Source organism: Pseudorca crassidens, chromosome 7 (assembly GCF_039906515.1).
Source record: "Pseudorca crassidens isolate mPseCra1 chromosome 7, mPseCra1.hap1, whole genome shotgun sequence".
Classification (NCBI taxonomy): Eukaryota; Metazoa; Chordata; class Mammalia; order Artiodactyla; family Delphinidae; genus Pseudorca; species Pseudorca crassidens.
The window spans coordinates 106017115-106035837 of NC_090302.1; the positions used below are offsets into that span (position 1 = coordinate 106017115).

General features: G+C 42.9%; 1 protein-coding gene across 3 annotated transcripts in view; it reads left to right on the top strand.

Annotated features, from left to right (window-relative positions):
• EXTL3 (exostosin like glycosyltransferase 3) overlaps positions 1-18723 on the top strand; it is a 127804-nt gene that overhangs the window by 32190 nt on the left and 76891 nt on the right. Inside the window, exon 1 of one of the 3 annotated variants that reach the window (XM_067745278.1) lies at positions 1630-1741. The exons of the other annotated variants lie outside the window; for them this stretch is intronic. The gene's annotated coding sequence lies outside the window, so the exon portion shown is untranslated. Of the gene's footprint in view, positions 1-1629; positions 1742-18723 lie in introns of those variants that run through there. 3 annotated transcript variants of the gene reach the window in all.

Sequence of the window (18723 nt, forward strand, 5' to 3'; positions counted from 1 at the left end):
CACTTCGGTTGCTTCCATGTCCTGGCTATTGTAAATAGACCTGCAGTGAACATTTTGGTACATGACTCCTTTTGAATTATGGTTTTCTCAGGGTATATGCCCAGTAGTGGAATTGCTGAATCCTATGGTAGTTCTATTTTTAGTTTTTTAAGGAACCTCTATACTGTTCTCCATAGTGGCTGTATCAATTTACATTCCCACCAACAGTGCAAGAGGGTTCCCTTCTCTCCACACCCTCTCCAGCATTTATTGTTTGTAGATTTTTTGATGATGGCCATTCTGACTGGTGTGAGGTGATACCTCATTGTAATTTTGATTTGCATTTCTCTAATGATTAGTGATGTTGAGCATCCTTTCATGTCTTTGTTGGCCATCTGTATATCTTCTTTGGAGAAATGTGTATTTAGGTCTTCTGCCCATTTTGGATTGGGTTGTTTGTTTTTTTGATATTGAGTTGCATGAGCTGCTTGTAAATTTTGGAGATTAATCCTTTGTCAGTTTCTTCATTTGCAAATATTTTCTCCCATTCTGAGGGTTGTCTTTTGGTCTTGTTTATGGTTTCCTTTGCTGTGCAAACGCTTTTAAGTTTCATTAGGTCCCATTTATTTATTTTGTTTTTATTTCCATTTCTCTAGGAGGTGGGTCAAAAGGATCTTGCTGTGATTTATGTCATAGAGTGTTCTGCCTATGTTTTCCTCTAAGAGTTTCATAGTGTCTGGCCTTACATTTAGGTCTTTAATCCATTTTGAGTTTATTTTTGTGTATGGTGTTAAGGAGTGTTCTAGTTTCATTCTTTTACATGTAGATGTCCAGTTTTCCCAGCACCACTTATTGAAGAGGGTATCTTTTCTCCATTGTACATTCTTGCCTCCTTTATCAAAGATATGGTGATCATATGTGCATGAGTTTATCTCTGGGCTTTCTATCCTGTTCCATTGATCTGTATTTCTGTTTTTGTGCCAGTACCATACTGTCTTGATTACTGTAGCTTTGTAGTATAGTCTGAAGTCAGGGTGTCTGATTCCTGCAGCTCTGTTTTTTTCCCTCAAGACTGCTTTGGCTATTCGGGGTCTTTTGTGTTTCCATAAAAATTGTGAAATTGTTTCTCTAGTTCTGTGGAAAATGCCATTGGTAGTTTGATAGGACTTGCATTGAATCTGTAGATTGCTTTGGGTAGTATAGTCATTTTCACAATGTTGATTCTTCCAATCCAAGAACATGGTATACATCTGTTTGTATCCTCTTTAATTTCTTTCATCAGTGTCTTATAGTTTTCTGCATACAGGTCTTTGTCTCCTTAGGTAGGTTTATTCCTAGGTATTTTATTCTTTTTGTTGCAGTGGTAAATGGGAGTGTTTCCTTAATTTCTCTTTTAGGTTTTTCATCATTAGTGTATAGGAATGCAAGAGATTTCTATGCATTAATTTTGTATCCTGCTACTTTACCATATTCATTGATTAGCTCTAGTAGTTTTCTGGTAGCCTCTTTAGGATTCTCTGTGTATAGTATCATGTTATCTGCAAACAGTGACAGCTTTACTTCTTCTTTTCCCATTTGGATTCCTTTTATTTCTTTATCTTCTCTGATTGCTGTGGCTAAAACATCCAAAACTATGTTGAATAACAATGGTGAAGAGTGGACAACCTTGCTCGTTCCTGATCTTAGTGGAGATGGTTTCAGTTTTTCACCATTGAGAACGATGTTGGCTGTGCGTGTCATATATGGCCTTTATTATGTTGAGGTACGTTCCCTCTGTGCCTACTTTCTGGAGGGTTTTTATAATAAATGGGTGTTGAGTTTTGTCGAAAGCTTTTTCTGCATCTATTGAGATGATCATGTGGTTTTTCTCCTTCATTTTGTTAATATGGTTTATCACACTGATTGATTTGCATATACTGAAGAATCCTTGCATTCCTGGGATAAACCCCACTTGATCATGGTGTATGATCCTTTTAATGTGTTACTGGATTCTGTTTGCTAGTATTTTGTTGAGGATTTTTGCATCTATGTTTATCAGTGATATTGTCCTGTAGTTTTCTCTGTGACATATTTTTCTGGTTTTGGTATCAGGGTGATGGTGGCCTCGTAGAATGAGTTTGGGAGTGTTCCTCCCTCTGCTATATTTTGGAAGAGTTTGAGAAGGATAGGTGTTAGCGCTTCTCTAAATGTTTGATAGAATTCGCCTGTGAGGCCATCTGGTCCTAGCCTTTTGTTTGTTGGAAGATTTTAAATCACAGTTTCAATTTCAGTGCTTGTGATTGGTCTGTTTATATTTTCCATTTCTTCCTGGTTCAGTCTCGGAAGGTTGTGCTTTTCTAAGAATTTGTCCATTTCTTCCAGGTGGTCCATTTTATTGGAATATAGTTGCTTGTAGTAATCTCTCATGATCCTTTGTATTTCTGCAGTGTCAGTTGTTACTTCTCCTTTTTCATTTCTAATTCTATTGAGTCTTCTCCCCTTTTTTCTTGATGAGTCTGGCTAGTGCTTTACCAATTTGGTTTATCTTCTCAAAGAACCAGCTTTTAGTTTTATTGATCTTTGCTATCGTTTCCTTCATTTTTTTTCATTTATTTCTGATCTGATCTTTATGATTTCTTTCCTTCTGCTATCTTTGGGTTTTTTTTTGGTTCTTCTTTCTCTAATTGCTTTAGGTGTAAGGTTAGGTTGTTTATTTGAGATGTTTCTTGTTTCTTGAGGTAGGATTGTATTGCTATAAATTTCCTCTTAGAACTGTTTTTGCTGCATCCCATAGGTTTTGGGTCATCGTGTTTTCATTGTCATTTGTTTCTAGGTACTTTTTGATTTCCTCTTTGATTTCTTCAGTGATCTCTTGGCTATTTAGTAGTGTATTGTTTAGCCTTCATGTGTTTGTATTTTTTACAGGTTTTCTTCCTGTTATTGATATCTAGTCTCATAGCATTGTGGTCAGAAAAGATACCTGATACGATTTCAATTTTCTTAAATTTACCACGGCTTGATTTGTGACCCAAGATATGATCTATCCTGGAAAATGTTCTATGAGCACTTGAGAAGAAAGTGTATTCTGTTGTTTTTGGATGGAATGTCCTATAAATATCAATTAAGTCCATCTTTTTAAATGTATCATTTAAAGCTTGTGTTTCCTTATTTACTTTCATTTTGGATGATTTGTCCATTGGTGAAAGTGGGGTGTTAAAGTCCCCTATTGTGATTGTGTTACTGTTGATTTCCCTTTTTATGGCTGTTAGCATTTGCCTTATGTATTGAGGTGCTCCTACGTTGGGTGCATAAATATTTACAATTGTTATATTTTCTTCTTGGAATGATCCCTTGATCATTAAGTAGTGTCCTTCTTTGTCTCCTGTAATAGTCTTTGTTTTAAAGTCTGTTTTGTCTGATATGAGAATTGCTATTCCAGCTTTCTTTTGATTTCCATTTGCATTGAATATCTTTTTCTGTCCCCTCACTTTCAGTCTGTATGTGTCCCTAGGTCTGAAGTGGGTCTCTTGTAGACAGCATATATATGGGTCTTGTTTTTGTAACCATTTAGACAGTCTGTGTCTTTTGGTTGATGCATTTAATCCATTTATGTTTAAGGTAATTATTGATATGTATGTTCCTATTACCATTTTCTTAATTGTTTTGGGTTTGTTATTGTAGGTCTTTTCCTTCTCTTGTGTTTCCTGCCTAGAGAAGTTCCTTTAGCATTTGTTGTAAAGCTGGTTTGGTTGTGCTGAATTCTCTTAGCTTTTGCTTGTCTGTAAAGGTTTTAATTTCTCTGTCGAATCTGAATGAGATCCTCGCTGGGTAGAGTAATCTTAGTTGTAGGTTTTTCCCTTTCATCACTTTAAATATGTCCTGCCACTCCCTTCTGGCTTGCAGAGTTTCTGCTGAAAGATCAGCTGTTAACCTTATGGGGATTCCCTTGTATGTTATCTGTTGTTTTTCCCTTGTTGCTTTTAATATTTTTTCTTTGGATTTAATTTTTGATAGTTTGATTAATATGTGTCTTGGTGTGTTTCTCCTTGGATTTATCCCGCAGGGGACTCTCTGTGCTTCCTGGACTTGATTGACTATTTCCTTTCCCATATCAGGGAAGTTTTCAACTACAATCTCTTCAAATATTTTCTCAGTCCCTTTCTTTTCCTCTTCTTCTTCTGGGACCCCTATAATTCGAAGGTTGGTGCGTTTCATGTTGTCCAGAGGTCTCTGAGACTGTCCTCAATTCTTTTCATTCTTTTTTCTTTATTCTGCATTGCAGTAGTTATTTCCACTATTTTATCTTCCAGGTCACTTATCCGTTCTTCTGCCTCAGTTATTCTGCTATTGATTCCTTCTAGAGAATATTTATTTCATTTATTGTGCTGTTCATCAGTTTGTTTGCTCTTTAGTTCTTCTAGGTCCTTGTTAAACGTTTCTTGTATTTTCTCCATTCTAGTTCCAAGATTTTGGATCATCTTTACTATCATTACTCTGAATTCTTTTTCAGGTAGACTGCCTCTTTCCTCTTCGTTTGTTTGATCTGGTGGGTTTTTACCTTGCTCTTTCATCTGCTGTGTGCTTCTCTGTCTTCTCATTTTGCTTAACTTACTGTGTTTGGGGTCTCCTTTCCACAGGCTGCAGGTTTGTAATCCCATTGTTTTTGGTGTCTGCCCCCAGTGGCTAAGGTTGGTTCAGTGGGTTGTGTAGGCTTCCTGGTGGAGGGGACTGGTGCCTGTGCTCTGGTGGATGAGGCTGGATCTTGTCTTTCTGGTGGGCAGGACCACGTCTGGCGGTGTGTTTTGGGGTGTCTGTGGCCTTATTATGATTTTAGGCAGTCTCTCTGCTAATGGGTGGGGTTGTGTTCCTGTCTTGCTACTTGTTTGGCATAGGGTGTCCAGCACTGAAGCTTGCTGGTCGTTGAATGGAGCTGGGTCTTAGCATTGAGATGGAGATCTCTGGGAGAGCTTTCGCCATTTGATATTATGTGCAGCTGGGAGGTCTCTGGTGGACCAATTGTCCTGAACTCGGCTCTCCCACCTCAGAGGCACAGGGCTGACATCCGGCTGGAGCATCAAGACCCTGCCAGCCACATGGCTCAGAAGAAAAGGGAGAAATAAATAAATAAAAATAAAATAAAGTTATTAAAAAATAAAAAAATTATTAAAAATAAAAAAAGTATTAAAAGAAAGAAAGAAGACAGCAACCTAACCAAAAAACAAATCCACCAATGATAACAAGCACTAAAAACTACTAAAAAAGAAAAAAAACAGGACAGGCAAAACCCTAGGCCAAATGGTAAAAGCAAAACTATACAGACAAAATCACACAAAGTCCACCGCCACAATTTTGGGATGATTCATTGTTTATTCAGGTATTCCAGAGATGCAGGGTGCATCAAGTTGATTTTGAGGATTTAATCCGCTGTTCCTGAGTCTGCATGGAGAGATTTCCCTTTCTCTTCTCTGTTCGCACAGCTTCTGGGGTTCAGCTTTGGATTGGCTCCGTCTCTCCATGTAGGTCACCTGAGGGCGTCTGTTCCCACTCAGACAGGACAGGGTTAAAGGAGCGGCTGATTCGGGGGCTCTGGCTCACTCAGGCCGGGGGGAGGTAGGGGTACGGAATGTGGGGCGGGCCTGTGGCGGCAGAGGCCGGTGTGACATTGAACCAGCCTGAGGCGCGCTGTGCGTTCTCCCGGGGAAGTTGTCCCTGGATCCTGGGACCCTGGCAGTGGCGGGCTGCACAGGCTCCCCGGAAGTGGGTTGTGGATAGTGACCTGTGCTCGCACACAGGCTTCTTGGTGGCGGCAGCAGCAGCCTTAGCATCTCATGTCCGTCTCTGGGGTCAGCGCTTTTAGGCACGGCTCACGCCTGTCTCTGGAGCTCCTTTAAGCAGCGCTCTTAATCTCCTCTCTTCGCGCACCAGCAAACAAAGAGGGAAGAAAAAGTCTCTTGCCACTTCGGCAGGTCCAGACTTTTCCCCGGACTCCCTCCCGTCTAGCCGTGGCGCACCAGCCCCCTACAGGCTGTGTTCACGCCGCCAACCCCAGTCCTCTCCCGGCGCTCCGACCGAGCCTCAGCTCCCAGCCCCGCCCGCCCCAGCGGGTGAGCAGACAAGCCTCTCGGGCTGCTGAGTGCCGGTCGGCACCGATCCTCTGTGCGGGAATCTCCCTGCTTTGCCCTCCGCACCCCTGTTGCTGTGCTCTCCTCCGCGGCTCTGAAGCTTCCCCCCCTCCGCCACCCGCAGTCTCAGCCCACGAAGGGGCTTCGTAGTGTGTGGAAACTTTTCCTCCTTCACAGCTCCCTCCCAGTGGTGCAGGTCCCATCCCTATTCTTTTGTCTCTGTTTTTTCTTTTTTCTTTTGCCCTACCCAAGTACGTGGGGAGTTTCTTGCCTTTTGGGAGGTCTGAGGTCTTCTGCCAGCGTTCAGTAGATGTTCTGTAGGAGTTGTTCCATGTGTAGTTGTATTTCTGATGTATTTGTGGGGAGGAAGGTGATCTCCGCGTCTTACTCCTCCGCCATCTTTAAAGTCTCCCCAGTCGTCTATCTTAGCACTGTCAACAAATCCATTTAAATGGATTCTCAAAGCTGATACTCAGTAAAAGTAAAATTACATTTTATAGCATCTGTCTTCTTGTTTAAGCCGTGGATATTTTCAGGAGAGTGAGTTTGACAGTATGCATTATGCATGTGATAGATATGTACCTAAAACAGATACAGTGTTATATGTGAATTATACCTCAATCAGAAAATAAAATCATGACAGATGTTCTGTTGAGTGCTAGAAAAACAGCTCACCATGAAGCTCAAAAAACAGTTTGGTGAAATTTGGTGGAAATAGAGTTTCTGGGGAAAAAAAAAGAAGAAGTAAAATAGTCAGTTCCCTAAGTCTGCTATAAATTTATGAATATGGGCTTTTCTAGGGATGCTTGCAAAACAGGCAGAAGCCAAATAAGTAAGCTGAAGGGCTTTAATGCCAAAATATGAGTGTTTATTTTGTAGAAGGAGCTAGCTGCACGCTTTCACGTCGATAGTCAACACCTCCATCCGTGATAGAACGACCATTTGTAAAGATGCAGTTGATGAACAGTTGATGAGAGAATGAGCGAAGAGAAGTGAACCAGGATTTGGCTGAGTGCCGCAGTCTGTTCAGGTGCTATAACAGAATACCATAGACTGCGGCTTATAAACATCAGACATTTATCTCTCACAGTTCTTGAGGCTGGAACGTCCAAGATCAAGGCAGATTTAGTGTCTCTGAGAGCCCACTTCCACATTGATGCTGTAATCTCATGGCAGAAGGGGACAAGGGATCTTTCTGGGGTCTCTCTTTTTTTTTTTTTAACATCTTTATTGGGGTATAATTGCTTTACAATGGTGTGTTGCTTTCTGCCCCGTAACAAAGTGAATCAGTTATACATATACATATGTTCCCATATCTCTTCCCTCTTGCGTCTCCCTCCCTCCCCCCTCCCTATCCCACCCCTCCAGGCGGTCACAAAGCACCGAGCCGATATCCCTGTGCCATGCGGCTGCTTCCCACTAGCTACCTACCTTACGTTTGTTAGTGTGTATATGTCCATGACTCTCTCTCGCCCTGTCACAGCTCACCCTTCCCCCTCCCCATATTCTCAAGTCCGTTCTCCAGTAGGTCTGTGTCTTTATTCCTGTCTTACCCCTAGGTTCTTCATGACATTTTTGGGGTCTCTTTTTATAAAGGCAGTAATCCATTCATGGGGGCCTCACCCTCATGACCTAATCACCTCCCAAAGACCCCACCTAATGCAGTCACAATGGGGATTAGGTTTCAGCGTATGCCTTTTAGGAGGGGACACAAACATTCAGTCTATAGCAGTGTGCCTAGGTAGCTTAAACAACAGAGATATATTTTCTCACAATTCTGGAGACCGGAAGTTGGCTGTTAGAATGCTGGCATTGTTAAGTTCTGGTAAGAGCTTTCTTCCTGCCTTGCAGGCAACTGTCTTCTCATTGTGTGCTCACGTGGCCTTTCCTCAGTGAGTGGACCTGGAGAGAGAGAGAGGTGTCTCTCTCGTATTCTCTCTCTCTCTCTCTCTTTTTTTTTTTTTGGCCCTGCAGCATGTGGGATCTTAGTTCCCCAACCAGGGATCGAACCCATGCCCCCTGCACTGGAAGTGCGGAGCCTTAACCACTGGACTGCCACGGAAGTCCTCTTATTCTCTTTTTATAAGGCCACAAACCCTATTGGATTAGGACCCTACTTTTATGACCTCATGTAACCTAAATTACCTCCTAAAAGCCCTACCTCCAAATACAGTCACACGGGGAGTTATAGTTTCAACATATGAATTTGGGAGGGGCACCATTCACTCCATAGCACCGGGAGTGAGAATATGGGGGTCCTAACCCAGATCCTGCCACTAAGTGGCTGTGATCCTGAGGTATATATCACTTGATTGTTCTTCTGGGTTTCAGGGCAAACATTTTTGATGCTGGGGAATGGTGACCCCTTCCATGATGATACAGGGTCCTGAGTTGAGGAACAACTTGCATTTTGTTCATTGTATCATTTACTCTGGCCAGAGAGGGGACCAATATATTGAAAACCATTTTGAAAATAATAAACCCTGAAAAAGGACCAGAGATTTTAAGGCATCAGCAAGAAAATTTCAGTTTTCCAAAGAGCCTTCTGGATAACTAGGGTTCTATAGTTCACCGGCACCAAAAGTATGACAAAAAATCTATGTGGGGTCTCAGTGATGAAAGAAAGGAATAAGCCCAGAATCTGAGACCAGTTTTGGTGGCTGATCTTGCAGCCAGCATCAGGGCAGAAAGAAAGGGCCAGCACTCACAGAAGAACATTGAGCACCTCGTTCGTGAAGTCACCTGCCGTGGTATCATGGAACCCATGTCATTCTCTCTCAGATTTTTTTCATTTTGTGTGAGCAAGCACCTGAAGTATTTTTTCAGATAGGATGAGTGTTGTAAACTGCTTGAGTTTTTACAGGTCTGAATATTGTATTTTGAATACAATATCCTTGGATGGGAGAGGAGAAGGATCTTGTACTCAGCTCACCAGATTAAACTGGAAGGCTTTTTCCTTTCTCAAAACTGTAGCCTGTATAGATAAGTTCATTTGTACCCTTTTTTTAGATTCCACATATAAGTGATATCATATGATATTTGTCTTTCTCTGTCTGACTTACTTCACTCAGTATGACAGTCTCTAGGCCCATCCATGTTGCTGCAAATGGTACTATTTTGTTCTTTTTTATGGCTGAGTAGTATTCCATTGTATATATGTTACAATAGCCAGAACATGGAAGCAACCTAAACGTCCATTGACAGAGGAATGGGTAGAGAAGATGTGAAAAACAAACAAACAAAAGAAAAACAGTAGCCTGGTCCCCTCCTTCCTGCCTCCTACTCTCTGGCTGATCTCCTTGGCTTACAGAAAGGTTCCCACAATCATGCATTCTGGTTACTTCTCCTGGCAGGCTGGGCTTGAAGACCAGGGAGCTCTCTATAATGGCAGGCTTGCTGACTCATCACCAGGTGCTCTGGGACTGCAAGGATGAGAGAGCTCTTCCAGTGTTTACCTAGGCCCTGTCAAAGAAAAATTGCTTTGGACAAGTCAAATAGACAAAGAAGACTTTATCCAAGACTAATGCGATAAGGTCAAGACTGTGGCAACAGGGGTGAGAGATTGAACTCAACTCTCAATACAACAGAGGTAGCTGGAGGATTGTAGCCAATGGACAGGATGAGTGGCGTCAGTGGATGGAAAATACCAAGAGGAGCTTGGTTAGGTCCCAAGGGTTGTGGGATTCTTGCTAAGCTGGCTTGGCTGAATTCTTGCTGAACTGAGCTTAAGCAGGCTAAGGATGGAAGGCCCAGGACACAGTCTCATCAAGAGGAGAGCTCAGAGGAGCTGGACCAAAGTCTGGTCAAAGAAGGGTCCTTGTCAGCTTCTCCCTTATTCTACATACAAGGTACCATGAATATTTCTGGTCAATGCTGGGACTCTTGGCTTCCTGGGCAGTGGTTACCATCCTAATTAGATTGCTACCCCAGGCCTAATGGGATCTCTCTACCTATCTATTAATTTTTTTATTTGCTTGGTGGTATTTCCTTAAAGGTTGGTCATCCCTAGCACTTTGAAAGGCAAAAGTGTATTGTGGGGCTTCCCTCGTGGCGCAGTGGTTGAGAGTCCGCCTGCCGATGCAGGGGACACGGGTTCGTGCCCCGGTCCCAGAGGATACCACGTGCCGCGGAGCGGCTGGGCCCGTGAGCCATGGCCGCTGAGCCTGCGCGACCGGAGCCTGTGCTCCGCAACGGGAGAGGCCACAACAGTGAGAGGCCTGCGTACCGCAAAAAAAAAAAAGTGTATTGTGGTTACGAGCATGTGCTTTGGAATCAGAAGCACTTGGGGTCAGATCCCAGCTCTGCTAGTTGTTAGCTCTGTGAGTTTGGGTAGGTCACTTAAAATTATCTTCTTCCTAGAGTTGTTAACTATTACGGTAATTATCATTGCCCATTAAATGGAAGCTACCATTAATATTATTATTATTTTGACCCAGATTCAAATCATCTGGATCTCCTCAAGCCAACTCCAACAGTATTCCATATATCATGACTAACATACAAATGTCCCTGGGCCTGGCAGATTGGCAAATATCTCCTAGGTACTGGTAACCTATACTGTAGCCCTGCTCGCTCCAGAAGAAGCAGAGTCCCTGAAGCCCTCTGTGGTAGCTCTCTTACTCTGCATAGCAATTTGACTTGCACTGCACTAACTATAAGGGAAGCTAACTTTATTCCAATTGCGTTAAGCATCAAGGCATTGGGACATTCTTTTTTATGGCGTAGTTGTTAAAGTAGTTACCTACATCAGTACTTAAAGTGCAGTGGAGTGTTAATGTCGTAGAGCTTGTCTGCTCTTCCCTGCTTATCATATGCTTCTCTCCAAGTTACTCTTATTAACTGATTTGTCCTCCATCGCCTCTTGACTTTCAAAAGTACATCTACAAGCTTTCAGAAGTTTGAGAAGGAATGTGTGTGTTGTACAAAGTTAGCGGGCAACGAAGAGGAGAAAACCCTGTCATTTTTGTAGAGGACACATAGAAGATTCAAGACGAAGGACAGAAATGAAAGAAGATCCTCGCAAATCATAGAGACTGTGGGTGCTGTTTCTGCTTCTGGTATCACCTCTAACGTCTTTATTCTCTGATAGTAATAGAGAAAATTCAACATTACAATGGGTAATAAGTGAGCATGTGTTTCCCTTCCAGCAAGTCTCAAACCTGACATCACTTCCAGGGCTGTCAGCACAATAAGGCTGAAATCACCGGTGAATCATTGAATCTGAATCACCTCTACCAAAATGTCAAGTTACAGACATCCTTTAAAGGAACCTTGGTAGAGGTTGCTAGGAATAGTGCTGATTTTTAATGAAGTATAAATTAAAGAAGAAAAGAAGTGAGTTAGAAAGAGATTTTTGTCCAGTGCTATATTAGGAGTCTCCAGAGAAACAGAACCAATAGGGTGTGTGTGTGTGTCTGAGTGTGTGTTTATATATATATATATGGAAAGATATTTATTATAAGGAATTGGCTCATGCAGTTGTAGAAGCTGAGAAGTCCCAAGATCTTCAGTCATCAAGCCAGAGACCCAGGAGAGCTGATGATTTAATTCCAGTCTGAGTCCAAAAGCCTGAGAACCAGGAGAACTGATGGTGTTAAGTTCTCTCCAAAAGCTGGCAAGTCTGAGACCCAAAAAGAGCCAGTGTTTCAGTTTAAGTCCAAAGGTGGGGAAAAGACTGATGTCCCAGATAAATAGGCAGAAAGAGTTACCTCTGACTCAGCCTTTTTGTTCTATTCAGATCTTCACCTGATTGTATGAGGCCCACCCACATTAGGGAGGTCAATCTGCTTTACTCAGTCTGTTGATTTAAATGTGAATCTCCTTCAGAAAGGCCCAGGGGACTTCCCTGGTGGTCCAGTGGCTAAGATTCCGTGCTCCCAGTGCAGGGGGCCCAGGTTCCATCCCTGGTCAGGGCACTAGATCCCTCATGCCACAACTAAAGACCCCCACATGCCACAACGTAGATCCCGCATGCTGCAACTAAGACCCAGCACAGCCAAATAAATAAATAAATAAATATTAAAAAAAAAAAGACCCTCTCAGAGACACCCAGAATCATGTGTGACTAAGAAGGCAGGCTCGTGTGTGATCACACAGGATCTTCTTTGCGGCACGTTTAGTTGCGGCATCTTTTAGTTGTGGCATGTGAACTCTTAGTTGCAGCACGCACGTGGGATCTAGTTCCCCGACCGGGGATTGAACCCAGGCCCCCTGCATTGGGAGTGCGGAGTCTTACGCACTGGGTCACCAGGGAAGTCCCACCATATGGTCTTCTTAAGGCAGATCAGATTATTCTCTCCTGGCGGTAACGATCGTCAGGTATAGCACTTATACTCCTGACTTTACCAGTTTTCAAAGTGTGGTTCCTGGGTCAGCCGCAGCAGCATCCCCTGGGAATTTGTTAGAACTAGAAAATCTCAGTCCCACCCCAAACCTACTGAATCAGAAACTCTAGGGGTGGGACCCAGAAATCTGCATTATAACAACCCTTCTGGGTGACTCTGATGCTTACTTAAGTTTGAGAACGGCTGACCTAGGATATTTGCAGTTAAGTTGCTTGCTAGTGATGAATATACCTTGAAATTGAGCAAAAAGCTAGAGAGGCAACAAATCATAACCCTAGAGAACTCCCAAATGGTACAAATTACATTCTTCCTTTAAGCAGATATTTTTGTCAGTGTATGGTGGATATAAGCCTTGCTCAGTTTAGTCACATGTCCTTTCATGTGTTTTCATCAGTTTGAAGAAGGCAGGCTCACCCACAAGTGGCATGTGTCATACCTCGGTGTCCTTTCATAGTGCATTGGAGATCAGAACTGATGTTCCTCTCTGAAAAGTGTAGGACAGGCAAACCTAGTTTGCTGAATGGTTGAAACACAAGTTCTACTTCCTGTGGTCCAAAGGGTGTGAAATGGATGAGGGGAAGAGACCTCTGCAGGTAACTTTCGTATTGTGGCTCTGCCTTTTAGCATTTTCTTACCTCTGTAGGCTGACAGAGCTCCTGAAGATTCAAGAAGCTCGTTTAAGGTAGACAGTGATTAAGCACCCTTATTGTTACTGTCAGCAGCCAAAGGACTTACTGCTTCCTCAGCTCTGTTTAAAAGCAAAGTCTTCCAGGGCCTCCTGCTTACCTGTATAGCAGCTACCGGGGACAGAGTTATTTTCACATTTTTTTCTTTTCAGAATTAAGTAGAGGGAGGGAGAATTATTTAGGAGGGACAAATATGCCTGTTATTGGTAATAACAACAATTTGCTGTTGATGTTCTTTAAAAAAAAAAAAAAACACGTAACAATTTTTCCTTGCAGAGTCCGAAGACTCTGCATATATTACCAAAAGCACCAGAAGATTACCCCCAAACTGAATTAGGTGTTCCCGCATGTAACTCCCTAAACTTTTCCCTCTCATGGAATTGAGTACAGTGTTAAGATTATCTGCCTACTTGTTAGTTTCCTCATTAGAGGATAAATTCTGGGAGGGCAGAGGTATTTTTTGTCTTGCTTATTGTACCCACAATGTTCCTCACATAATGTGTGTTCAGTACGTTTTTGTTGAGTGAGGGAATTTTATGAAACCCCCCAGGGGTCGGGGCCTATGCATGGTGCTGGCTATACAGAGGCACACACGGCAGGCTCCTGAACATCAAGATATTGCAGTCTTGTAAAAGAGACAGACAAGAGTGAGTACTCCATAGGGTGAGGAAGACTTCACAGAGGAATCGACATCTGAGTGAGCTTTGGAAGGATGAATAGAAGCTGGCCAGGAAGACGAGCCGAGGTGGGAAGTTATGCAGAAGGCGTCAGAATCAGGTGCCAGGATGTGCTGGGATACATAGTTGTGAGGCTGCACGGGCCATTCCAAGAACTGGAGGTGATTTGGTATTACTGAAATATCTGTTGTGAATTTATGGAAGGGAGATGGATGGGAAATAGAAGGCGAGGCCTGTTTAGGGGCTTAGAAGTTAGCATCTGAACAACGGGGATTCATTAAAGGGATTTAACCAAGGAGGTCACGAGGTGGCCGCTGAAGGATGAACTGATTAGGAAAGATGAGAGCTGACAGGGCCCGCACTGGGGCGCTGGTGGACATAGAACTGTCTGTACACGAAACTGACCGGAAGGAGGTGAGAGGAGAGTCGAAATGACCATGTTGGGGGCAGAGCTGCCCTACAGCCCAGATTATTAAAATCAATATAAAGTGGGTGTAGGAGCAGATATTGGGTTCATTTTAGACATTCTGAGTTTAGAAAACTGTGCACCCTTTTGGCAGAAAGTTCCAGAAAGCTACCAGCCATTCTGGGGGCTCAGAGAAGAGGCCAAGGATGGGGGGGGGATCCTCAGATTTACTCACACCTGTGTTTAAACAGACAAATAACCAAGTCAACCTTTGGGTGGCTGAGATCACTTAGGGAAAGGATGAAGCTCAAGGAGAAAAGAGGCCAAGCCAGAGCCTTGGGGAGTCAAACATGAAAGCGACAGAGGCAGGCAATCCAAGATGGTGCTTCTCGGGTGTGCCTCAGAATCACCCGCGGCGCGTGTCACAGCACAGACCTTGGACCCCCTCACGCACAGAGGTTTTGATTCAGTAGGTCAGGGGTGGGTCTGAGAATTGCATTTCCGACGTGCTCCCATCCGGGGCTGATACCGCTGGTCTGCAGGCCATGCTTTGGGTGGCAGTGGAACAGGCTGGGATGAGAAGGCAAGGGGGGCGATGGCTGCAGGGTAGGTTTTGAGGTGTCTGGGGATGTAAGGACCTTGGGCATGTTTGTAGGTTGAGGTGAAGGATGTGGCAGAGACAGGGAGAGGTTGGACATCCTGGAGAGCAAGGGGATGATTAAGGAAGGAAATTCGCGGATGAGAAAAGAGGAAGGGTCCAAAGAAGATGGAAGCACCAGCCATGATGGTCCCAGTAAAAATGTCTATGGGCCATGGTGTCCCCTTTAAAAACCAAAGCCCCCTTGGGTAAGATGATTTTCTTGTAGCTTCCCCCTTTTCTATTTTTTTTTTTTTAATCTCCCACCTCTTCCAGCTGCTGTTTACTGTCACCTTTCTGACTCTCCTACTGTGCCTAGGAGCCTTTGTCTCTCTGCCAGTATTCTCTCAGTGCTGTCACTTCCGTGTACAGAGCCATAAAGAGATGACTTGCTACAGATGAATGATCAGTAATGAATAGACTTTCAGCAACACAAGGCGTTTCAAGGGTAAAGGAACATTTCAAAAGCTGTTGGATTATTATTGCTAAAATTGTGTTTCTACCGCCTTCTTGCTAGAACTGTCAAGCTGTTTGACAGCTCCCCTGGGATGTCAGTCTCTGGTATCGCAACCCTAGCAAAGCATAAAGACACAGCTCTCTCCCCTCTGCTAACCAAAGCCTGCTTCCTTGTAGCCTCAGAGCCTGCAACCAATCTAGAAAAGCTTCAAAAATCACTTTGTACAATTTTAAAAAAACAACCACCACCCCGATTATAGCTGTGAGCAGCTATGGGCCCATGTGTGTCACACTGTTTGAGTTTAAGACAACAAAAATTTATTGAAGGTTCGTCATAGAACAAGCACCACGAGAGGCACTGAGATCCAAAGATTAGAAGAATTTGATCTTCTGTTGGGATTCTGAGAGGGCCTTCATGTCCTTTTCTTTTCTGAGTCCTGAACCAGATGACAGAGGAAACAGACTGGGATTCAAATACCACCTTCTTTGCTGCTTAAGCTGGTCTGGAGGATGTAGCTGGGACCCAAGGACAAAACAGGAATCTCATTTCTTCCTGCGTGAACTGAACTTCCCCCCTAGACATAGGCTAAGTCACAGGAAACTGCTTTACCGCTACTGCATGAACAGAGAAGAAAGTATATGGCCTGTGGGATAGACAGTTCTGAGAGAGAAACTCAGCAGGAGCACGGGCAGTGAGTGTATAATGACCCTGTACCTAGTCTTATCAATCACAGAAGTAATTTTTTCTTCCTGGAGGAGGAATAAATAAGGGAAGTGGGCAAAGAATAGAAGGTGTCTCCTCAATACTGTAGACAGGAAGTTTCTATGTTCTTGACCAAAGCAAACTGGGGAGATGGGAATAGCATGGTTTATCCTTCATTTTCCAACCATTTGATCTCTTAACTCATGAGTTTTATAATCAGACCTCTGGCCCACTGAGGATGGGGCTGCCCTCCTGTGATACGTGTGTCAGGAGCGATAAGACAGAAATGCCGGGGGTTGTATTCCAGGCATCAAGGGCAGTCAGCTCCAGCTTTCATAAGACCTTTTCCTCCTGTAGTGGCTTTGTGTGCCCGTCTGGGAACCAGTGGTGGGCTTCCCAGCTGTGCCTGCAGAAGGGTCCATACAGGGACAGAACAGGTACATTGATCAGATTAACTCCAGCACTGTGCTTTGCTCTGAACCAAAGGTTCATTTTCTGTTCTAGTTCTCATCTCAAGAATGTCCAGCCATGTTTCGCTGTGAGCCCAAACTGTAGCATCAGAGTACTCCAGTAATACCGTGACAGCAACATAAAATTGCCTTGAATTAGAATACTCCTCCCATGATTAAATTCCAAAAGGCAATTTAAGTTCCTGCCTCAAGAAGCTCTCAATCTAATAGAATAAGACAAATGCTTAAACAAATAATTACAACCCAATGTGAGCATTTTAGGGTAAAAATAAAACCACAGCGGCTTAGAGGAGGCATTAATTCTATCTGAGAGAGTGGGAAAAGGTTTCACTTAACTGATAGCTTTTTAAAAAACTTTTTATTTTGAAAAAATTTCAAATGTACAGAGAAGTTGCAAGAATGGTAAACATTAACTCGGATTCACCAGTTGTTAACGTTTTGCTGTATTTGGTCTTCTCTAGTTACACACACACACATGCGTGCACACACACACACTATTATTGTTACTATTAATTTTGCTGAAACATTTTAAAGTTACAGACATCATCATCCTTTGCCCCTAAATACCTCAGGATGTATCTCTTAAGAACAAGGACCTTCTCTTAGGTAACCACAGTGCAGTTTTCAGATTCGGGAAGTTTAATATTGCTATAATGCTATTATATAGTAAAGAGTCCATCTTCTAATTTCACCACTTGTTCCAATAATGTATTTTATAGCAAATTTTTTCAATCTAACATCCAACTCAGGGTTACATGTTATGTTTACTTGTCATATTTGTTTAGTCTCCTTTAATCTAGAACATTTCCTCAGCCTTCCCCTCCTTCCTTCCTTTCTTTTTTTCATGATACTGACATTTTTTTGTGTGTGTGCCGTACGTGGGCCTCTCACTGCCGTGGCCTCTCCCGTCACGGAGCACAGGCTCCGGACGTGCAGGCCCAGCGGCCACGGCCCACGGGCCCAGCCGCTCCGTGGCATGCGGGATCCTCCCGGACCGGGGCACGAACCCGTGTCCCCTGCATCGGCAGGCGGACTCCCAACCACTGTGCCACCAGGGAAGGCCGATACTGACATTTTTAGATTATAGGTCAGTTGTCTGGTAAAACGTTCCTCAGCATGGGTTTGTTTGATTGTTACCTCATGGTTAGATTGCATCATGCTTTGTTTTTCTTTTGAAATAATTTCAAACTTACATAAAAGTCAGAATTATATAGCTTTGCACCTTTTTTTAAGTTCCAAATGATTCTTCTCCAGGTTCACCAAGTTTTAACATTTTATCACATCTGCACTTGTTTTATCATTTTCTCTTTTCCCTTTATGTGTGTTTGTATGTGTATGTAGGCATAGACAGTAGTTTTTTAAAAAAAATCTGAACCAGTTAAGATAGGTGTCACCCTTTAAGTGACAGCTTTTAAATTTTTTAAAATTTAAATTAAAATTGTGTATATTTAAGGGGTACAACATGCTTTTGTATGCATGTACATACTGAAACGGTTATGATAGTCAAGCTAATTATCGTACCGTTTCCTTGCCCCAGAATAGTTAACCTTGTATTGTGGTGAAATCTAACCTCTTAGCAAATTTCCAGTATTCAATACAGTATTGCTGACTACAGTCATCATGCTGTACACTGGATCTCTAGACTTCTTCATCCTACATGATGGCAACTTTGTACCCTTTGGCCAACATCTCCTTGTTTGCCCCACCTCCACACCTCTGGAAACCACCATTTTACTCTCTGCTTGTATGTATTCGACGTCTTTAGATTTCACATCTAAGTGAGATCATGCAGTTTTTATCTTCCCACATCTAGATCATTTCATTTCACATAATGTCCTCTGGGTTCATCCATGTTGTCACAAATGGCAGGAGTTTCATCTTCTTAAAGGCTGAATAATATTTCATTGTGTGTATCCATCAATGGACAATTAGGTTGTTTCCATATCTTGGCTATTGTGAATAATGCTGCAGTGAACATGGGAGTGCAGGTACCTCTTTGAGGTACTAATTTCACTTCTTTTGGGTGTATACCCAGAATAGGATAGTTCTGTTTTTAGTGTTTTGAAGAACCTCCATATTGTTTTCCATACGGCTGGATGAATTTACATTCTCACCAGCAGTGCACAAAGGTTCCCTTTGGCAACATTTTGTTATTGCTTGTCTTTTGTTATTGGCAACATCTTTGGCAACATTTTGTTATTGCTTGTCTTTTGATGGTAGCCATCCTAACACGTGTGAGGGGACATCTCGTGGTTTTGATATGC